The sequence below is a fragment of the Scyliorhinus torazame genome, chromosome 5 (genome assembly GCF_047496885.1).
Source record: "Scyliorhinus torazame isolate Kashiwa2021f chromosome 5, sScyTor2.1, whole genome shotgun sequence".
Classification (NCBI taxonomy): domain Eukaryota; kingdom Metazoa; phylum Chordata; class Chondrichthyes; order Carcharhiniformes; family Scyliorhinidae; genus Scyliorhinus; species Scyliorhinus torazame.
The window spans coordinates 70626881-70636280 of NC_092711.1; positions in this window are offsets into that span (position 1 = coordinate 70626881).

The window sequence follows — 9400 nt, forward strand, 5'->3', positions numbered from 1 at the left end:
GTCTGGATAAAGAACTTGTTGTCGAAGGTGAAGACGTTGTGATCCAGAATGAAGCGGATGAGTTGCAGAATTGCGCCTGGAGATTGGCAGTTGTCGGTGTTGAGTACTGAGGCTGTTGCAGCAATGCCGTCGTCATGGGGGATGCTGGTATAGAGTGCCGAGACGTCCATTGTGACGAGGAATGTTCCTAGTTCAACTGGTCCATGGGTGCTGAATTTCTGTAGGAAGTGCGTCGTGTCGCGACAGAAGCTGGGCGTACCTTGTACGATGGGATTCAAGATGCCCTCGATGTAGCCAGAGAGGTTCTCACACAGGGTCCCATTGCCTGAAACGATAGGACGGCCTGGTGTGTTGGCCTTGTGTATTTTCGGGAGGCAGTAGAGATCTCCAATGCGTGGGATGAGAGTACGTAGGGTGCTCTGAAGATCTGGATCCAAGGTCTTGATCAGTCTGTTAAGTTGGCGGATGTGTTCCTTGGTCGGATCTGCGGGTAACTGTCTGTAGCGTTCTTGGTTGTTCAGTTGTCGGTATACTTCTTTGCAGTAGTCCATTCTGTTCAGTATGACAGTGGCCAAGCATTGTCTGGCATCTTTGAATCTGTCTATATCTATGTTTCTGGAACATACCTCATCATTCACCTGAGGAAGGAGCAGCGCTCCGAAAGCCAGTGACATCGAAACAAACCTGTTGGACTTTAACCTGGTGTTGTAAAACTTCTTACTGTGCCCACCCCAGTCCAACGCTGGCATCGCCACATCATATATATGCTGTGCCTGTGAACCTGCCTCCGCTTCACCTGACGAAGGTGCAGTGCTCCGAAAGCTTGTGATTTCCAATAAACCTGTTGGACTTTACCCAGGTTTTGTGAGGCTTCTCCCTGCGCCCACCCCAGCCCAGCGCCGCCATCTCCACCCCACCAGAAAGATGGCGTCAACCAAGGCCTATCACGAGAAGTTGTGGCCCAGTTCGGTGCAAATATGGAGACGGAGAAGTTATTACTCATGGTTTCAGCTTGAAAACCATATTCTGAAGCCTCTCCACCAACCCGGCAGATCTGTCCTCCCGGCGCACCGCCAACTCCCTCGGACCGACCGCGGACCCGAGACACAACCGTCTCTCCACCGCCATTACCCTCACTGCGCATGTCTCAGTGACAGCTCAGCCCCGCCCCTCATTCACTCCGATTGGTTGGAGGACCAGCCTCACCCAATAGATCCTCCAGTCCCGCCCCTACTTTCTATTGGTCCAGAGTCTCCCCGTCAATCATTCCCAGTACGAAGTCTTACAACACCAGGTTAAAGTCCAACAGGTTTGTTTCGATGTCACTAGCTTTCGGAGCGCTGCTCCTTCCTCAGGTGAATGAAGAGGTCTGTTCCAGAAACACATATATAGACAAATTCAAAGATGCCAAACAATGCTAGGAATGCGAGCATTAGCAGGTGATTAAATCTTTACAGATCCAGAGATGGGGTAACCCCAGGTTAAAGAGGTGTGAATTGTACCAAGCCAGGACAGTTGGTAGGATTTTGCAGGCCAGATGGTGGGAGATGAATGTAGTGCGACATGAATCCCAGGTCCCGGTTGAGGCCGCACTCATGTGTGCGGAACTTGGCTATAAGTTTCTGCTCGGCGATTCTGCGTTGTCGCGGGTCCTGGAGGCCGCCTTGGAGAACGTTTACCCGGAGATCAGAGGCTGAATGCCCTTGACTGCTGAAGTGTTCCCCGACTGCAAGGGAACATTCCTGCCTGGTGATTGTTGCGCGATGTCCGTTCATTCGTTGTCGCAGCGTCTGCATGGTCTCGCCAATGTACCACGCTTCGGGACATCCTTTCCTGCAGCGTATGAGGGAGACAACGTTGGCCGAGTCGCACGAGTATGTACCGCGTACCTGGTGGGTGGTGTTCTCACGTGTAATAGTGGTATCCATGTCGATGATCTGGCACGTCTTGCAGAGATTGCCATGACAGGGTTGTGTGGTGTCGTGGTCACTGTTCTGAAGACTGGGTAGTTTGCTGCAAACAATGGTTCATTTGAGGTTGCGCGGTTGTTTGAAGGCAAGTAGTGGGGGTGTGGGGATGACCTTGGCAAGATGTTCATCTTCATCGATGACGTGTTGAAGGCTGTGAAGAAGATGTTGTAGTTTCTCCGCTCCAGGAAAGTACTGGACGACAAAGGGTATTCTGTCGGTTGTGTCCCATGTTTGTCTTCTGAGGAGGTCAGTGCGGTTTTTTGCTGTGGCGCGTTGGAACTGTCAATCGATGAGTCGAGCGCCATATCCCGTTCGTACGAGGGCATCTTTCAAAGTCTGTAGATGTCTGTTACGCTCCTCCTCGTCTGAGCAGATCCTGTGTATACGGAGCGCTTGTCCATAGGGGATGGCTTCTTTAATGTGTTTAGGGTGGAATCATTCCCAGGGAGCTGGAGCATGCATGGTGCAGCTGCCAGGACTGAACGTTATTGCGCATGCGCAGTGTCAAGGCCTTTGGCGAAAAGGAGCCCGGAGAAGCGGAGTCAGCGTCAGGCGGTGCGTGGGAGGATTTGGAAACACTTTGTGGATCCGCAAACCCTTCACAATTATTGTCAGCTCCCTGGTTTGCTGCTGCGGGGCTAAAATCAATGAGGACTCTGATCTCTGGCAAGGAAGGAAATTCCCAGTCAGAAGTGGAGGCTGCTTCATTAAATATATTCAAGGCTCAGTTAGATCCAAAAGGCAGTTGAGGGTTCTGGGTGACAGGAAAAAAAATATAGATTAGGGTCACATCCGTCAGCCATGATCTTACCAAATAGAAGAGCAGGATTGACGGGCCGAATGGCCGACTCCTGAGGACCTTAAGATCTCTCCTTCGAGAACAGGAAATGCTGTGCAGATCTGTCAATCAGCATGAGTTAGCACCTTCAGGAGAATTGGGAGAGTGTATCTTCGATGCAGCAGAGTGAGAATGCAGGGAGGGTGTGTATGGGGGGGGGGGGCGTGTGTATGGGGGGGGGGGGCGACTGTGTGTGTGTGGGGGGTGGGGGGGTGTAGGGAGGGAGCAGTGGATGGAAATTTAAAGGTTTGGGGGAATGAGAAAGCAAGTTCCACAGCAACTAGAATTGTCTGTTCTGAATTTCTGAGCTGTACTGAGTGATGACATTTATAAACTCCTTCAACAGGATATTAAAAGGGGAGGATTTGCTGCAAGAAATCTCAAACCAAACTTCACGTCAAGATCTGACAGAGTCACTCGATTTGTTAGGACGTGGGAAACCATCGGCCATTTTACCATCAGTGTGACTGGAAAAGCATCGAGTCACGGACACCCGCACCATGGGGAATCCGTGGAAATGTGGGGATTGTGGGAAGGGATTCACTTTCCCATCTCGGCTGGAAACTCATCGACGCACTCACACCGGGGAGAGACCATTCATCTGCTCTCAGTGCGAGAAGGGATTTAGAACTTCATCCAACCTGCGGGCACACCAGCGAGTTCACAGCGAGGTGACACCGTTCATCTGCTCCGAGTGTGGGAAAGGATTTACTACTTCACCCGGCCTAAGCAAACACCAGCAAGTTCACACTGGGGAGAAACCGTTTACCTGCTCCATGTGTTTGAAGGCATTCGGATGTCAATACAACCTGCAGAGACACCAGCAAGTTCACACTGGGGAGAGACCATTCACTTGCTCCGTATGTGGGAAGCGATTTGTTGACTCATCCAGCCTGCTTGCACACTTGCGTGTTCACACTGGGGAGAGGCCATTCACCTGTTCTGACTGTGGGAAGGGATTCACTCAGTTATCCAGCCTGCAGAGACACCAGCGAGTTCACTCTGGGGAGAGACTGTTCACCTGCACTGTGTGTGGGAAGGGATTTGGAGATCCATCCAGCCTAGTCAGACACTGGCGAGTTCACACTGGGGAGAAGCCATTCACCTGCTCCTTGTGTGGGAAGGGATTCATTCAGTTATCCAACCTGCAAAAACACCAGCGAGTTCACACTGGGGAGAGACCATTCACCTGCTCTGTGTGTCGGAAGGGATTTACCAATTCATCCAACTTGCTAACACACCAGCGACTTCACACTGATGAGAAGCCGTTTATCTGCTCCGTGTGTGGGAAAGGATTTAGATGTACAGCCCACCTTCAGATACACCAGCGAGTTCACAAGTCATTACAGGGGTTGGATTCTGCTGTTGTTGCTGCTGTTAATCACATCCAGGACTGACCCATGTTCATTCTGACAGTTGGTAACGCGGGAGGGTTGGAGAGTTTGTTTCTGTTGCACTGGCTGGTGTCTGAATTTTCGTTCCAGTGGACTGAATCTCTGAGTGAGGGTAGATTTCCACTGAAATGATTCACAGAAGTAGATGTAATGCATTAATTTTATCTTGGACAGTTGTGATGAATGTTTATTATATTAAATATATTGTATTGTAGGAACATTGGAACTGGAGTAGGCCATTCAGCCCCTCAAGCCTTTCCCGCCATTCAATGAGATCATTGCTGATCTGTGGCCAAACTCCATGCACCTGCCTTTGGCCCATGTCCCTGAATATCTTTGCTTAACACAAATCTATCTGTCTCAGATTTAAAATGAACAACTGTTTTAGCTTCAACTGCTGTGTGGGGGAGAGTTCCAAACCTATCTCACCTTTTTTATGAAGAAGTGCTTCTGAACATCTCTCCTGAATGGTCTGGCCCTAATTTTCAGGCTATGCCCCTAGTTTTAGACTCTGCACTCAATGAAAGTAATTTATCTTTGTCAACATTGTCCTTTCCTGGTAATATCTTGGAGAATTCGATCAGATCACCCCTTAACCTTCTAAATTCTAGTGAAAACAGGTCTGATTTGTGTAATCCCTCCTTGCACCTTAACCTCGGTAATCCAGGTATCATTATTGTAAATCACTGTTGCACTCCCTCCAAGACCAATATATCCTTCCTAAAGTGTGAGGCCCAGAACTGCTCATAGTGACTCCAAATGGGGTCCAACCAGGGTTTTTAACCAGGGTTTTGTGTAGCTGCAACATAACCTCTGTGTCATTATGATATTATCCTCTAGATATAAATGCTAGCATTCCGTTAGCCTTTTTGATTATTTCCTGCACTTTGTTCGTGGTATTTCAGAGATCTGTGCACCTGAACCCGGAAGTCCCTTTGGACATTCACTGTACTTAGCCTCTTACCATTTAGAAAGTACCCTGCTCGGGACGGCACAGTGGTTAGCACTACTACCTCGCAGCGCCAGGGACCCGGGTTTGATTCCGACCTTGGGTGACAGATTGTGTGGAGTTCGTATGCTCGCCCCATGTCTGCATGGGTTTCCTCCAGGTGCTCCGGTTTCCTACCAGTCGGCAGATGTGCAGGGTATGCGGATTTGCCATACTAAATTACCCCTTCCTGTCCAACGGTTAGGGAACGTTACAGGAATAGGGCGGGGGAGTGGGTTGTTTATCGGAGGGTCGATGCAGACTCGATGTGCCAAGATGTGTAGGTTACGTTAAGGAGCTATTGGGACAGGGCAGGGGAGTGGGGATGGTGTAGACTCGATGAACTCAATGGCTTCCTTCTGCACTGTAGGGATCCTATGATTCTATCCCTTTTTGGTTCAAAATGAATAACCTCACACTTGCTAACATTGAATTCCATCTGCCACAATTTTGCCCATCCTAGTCTGTCAAAATCCTCTTACAATCTTATGCTATCGTTTAAACTGTCTATAATGCCACCTAACTTTGTATCATCTGCAGATTTGGATATATGACTTTCAATGCCATCCAAGTCGTTCATGAATAATGTGAATAATTGAGGTCCCAACACATCCGTGTGGTACACCACTAGTCACATCCTGCCAATTCGAGTACTTCCCATTATCCCCACTCTGTCGCCTGCCACTCAACCAATTCCTAACCATGTCAATAATTTTCCCACAACTCCATGGGCTTTCACTTCAGTTAACAGACTCTTATGTGGGACTCGGTTAACTGCCTTCTGGAAGTCCAAGTTAATAACATCAATAGACATTCTCCTGTCCACTAGCTCAGTCACCTCTTCAAAATATTCACTGAGATTTGTCAGGTATAACCTTCCCTTCACCAATCCATGCTGACTCTCCCTGATCGATCAAAATCCTTCGAGCTGTTCAATTACCCTCTCCCAGAGTATAGAATCTGAAATTCCCCCACCACAGATGTTAGGGTAACTGGTCTGTAATTCCCTGGTTTCCCCCTTTCACTCCTCTTAAAAAGTGGAGTGAAATGTGCAAATTTTCCAATCCAGGGAGACTACTCCTGAATCTGGGGAACTCTGAAAGTTTATAGTTCGGGCATCTATAATGTGCCTCCCTACTTCCTTTAACACCCTTGGATGGATCCTGTCTGGTCCTGGTGATTTGTCACTCTTTAGTGCCATTAATTTCCTGATTACTGATGCTATACCTACGTTAATTGTATTCAGTCCCTGTCCTCTATCGACTATTAATTTTTTTGTGACTTCCGCAAGTTATCGTTCTTTTCAACTGTAAACACTGAGGCAAAGTAATTGTTCACCATGTCTGCCATTTCCCCATTATCACTGACAATCTCTCCATTTCAGCTTTTATTGCACCTACATTACTCTTCATCACCCACTTTCCCTTTAACTGCAACATTTCTTCTCATTGATTTTGATATCCCTTCCAAGTTTCCTTTCATAATCCCTTTTAGAAGCTCTTATAAGCTGCTTTACTGGTCTTTGTATCTATTCCATTTGTCCGGATCTGTGCATGTTTTGCATCATGTTGTGCATTTTTGTACGCTCTCACTTTTAGTTTTATGCTGCCCCTAACTTCTTTAGTTGTCTAGAACTATTTTTTTTGTGTGAAGTGGAGCCTTTTCCTCTGAGGGATATATACTCACTCTATATCTCATTAAATGTTTCTTTAAATATTCTCCACTGATCTTCAGTTGTTAAACAGATGTTCCCAGTTTACCGTGGACGGTCTCTGTCTCATTCCGTTAAAGTCAGCCTTACCCAAGTCTACCTACCCAGCACATCTTTTGGGTTGTGGGGATGAAACCCACGCAAACACGGGGAGAATGTGCAAACTCCACACGGACAGTGACCCAGGGGTGGGATCGAACCTGGGACGTCAGCGCCGTAAGGCAGCAGTGATAATCACTGCACCACCGTGCTGAGGTGATAGGATTTCTAATCAGTAAGGCTACTCCACTCCCTTGGCCATCTTCCCTATCCCTCCTGTAAACTTTATCACAAGGTATATTTCGTTCCCAGTCCCGACCATCCGGCAGCCATGTCTCCATAACAGCTACTGCTGTGGAGACAAATCACTGAGTGTCTTTAAGACAGAGTTTGAACTGGGCAGCAAGGTGGCGCAATGGTTTGCTGCCTCACGGCACCGAGGTCCCAGGTTCGATCCCGGCTCTGGGTCACTGTCCATGTGTAGTTTGCACATTCTCCCCATGTCTGCGTGGGTTTCGCCTCCACAACCCAAAGATGTGCAGGCGAGGTGGATTGGCCACGCTAAATAGCCCCTTAATTGGAAAAAATGAATTGGGTACAGTAAAATTAATTTTTAAAAAGACAGATAGGTTAGATAGGTTCTTTGGGGGGGGGGCGCAATGGTTAGCACTGGGACTGCGGTGCTGAGGACCTGGGTTCGAATACCGGCCCAGGGTCACTGTCCGTGTGCAGTTTGCACATTCTCCCTGTCTGCATGGGTTTCATCCCCACAACCCAAAGATGTGCTCATTTGGTGGATTGGCCATGCTAAAATGCCCCTTAATTGGAAAAAAAATAATTGGGTACTCTAAAATTAAAAAAAAAAAGATAGGTTCTTGAATAGTAAGAGGATCAGGGTTATGGAGAGAAGGACGGAGAATGGGGATGAGAATCATATCAGCCATGATTGAATGGCGGAGCAGACTCGATGGGCTGTATGGCCTAATTCTGCTCTGATGTCTTTAGGTCTTATGGTCTATTTGCATTTGCACCTTCAGCTCATCTAGTTTATGAACTCTGACTTGGGCTATAACCCCCAACCTGTCCCTCAGCACTGATGCTTTATTTTTTAAATTATTTTTCTCTTCTGGTTTAACCAGTATACTTCTTGTAGTTTTGCCGTTTAGCTACACTTCCTGAAGTTGGCTTCCTGACTATTTCTTTTCATCTCTGCCCTGCTACTTGTTTTTGTAACTATATTGACCATGAAATGGAACCCCTCATTCCCACACCACTCCTTTAGCCACGTGTTTACTTCCCTAATTTTCTCATATCTATGCCAATTTCCACTTGGCCCTGATAATGTATCTGTTGCAGTTAGTAATATTTTTTAAAATCCTGGTTTTACAGGCAGGCGTGTCTGCAAAAGATGCGATTAGAATGTTGTATAAGTGGGAGAATTATTGATTCCAACCATTTAATTGTCTGCCTATACAGGGCAAATGGAATTTTGTTTTTAGAAAGAAGATTCCCTGGGGTTGAGCTAATTGAGGGTGTTTAGCCTCAGTAAGATGGTCATAAGACAGTTAGTGGGGGAGAGATGATGTAATTAATGGTTGGAGCCAAGCAGTTTGGCTTTAAGTCTGCCAAAGACAGAAGGACTTGCAGGTTGTGCCTGAAGGGGTCTCGCGCCTTTGATGAAAGCAACTCTCTACACAGAGGACAGCAATTATCCCTGTGTTTGCTCACTTTATTTACAAGTGGCTTTTCACCTGTCATGGGCTTTGCTTAGTTGGCGAATAAGAAGATCTAAGGTAGTAATTACAAATAGTTCAACTGTTAATTGTACATTATTTTCTGCGATGTCTGTAGTTGGTACTGTGTCACTAATAAAGTTTGTTTCAATATAAAAGATCGCCGTTAGTCAGTGGAATCACTCCTTTGGTGAAGTATCCTTTCCTCACAGTTTTACAAACTGAGAAATTCTTGGGGTGTCCTCTGGTTTCCTGACATAAATTGGGGTCTGGTCCGGAATCTGTAACACAGGAAATAGTCTTTTTCTATCACTACAGGTGTCCTGTCGTTCCGAAAGTTGGCCGTACTCTGAACAGTCTTTCTCCATTGATTTATAATTAATAAATTCATACATTTAATTCAGGAAATTAATATATATTTCGTTTTGGTGGACTTTTCATGATTAGATTTATGCATTTAGTGAAAGTGGGTGAGACGGGTTGGCAGGCTCTTAAACAGAAAGTCAGCTGAAGAGGGTGGAATTAGTGGAGCACAGATATCTCAGAGTTGTTGAATTGGAGAAGTATTGCTGAAAGAAATGCACATCTTGTACTCATCAGGATAGATGCGAGAATACCAAATTTCAAAGGAAACAATAATTCATCTGTGAGGAATAAGGTGCAGATTGGTTGGCATGCCGACTCCCAATTGAGTGAAGCACCGCCATTGGCAAAACCAGGGAACTGT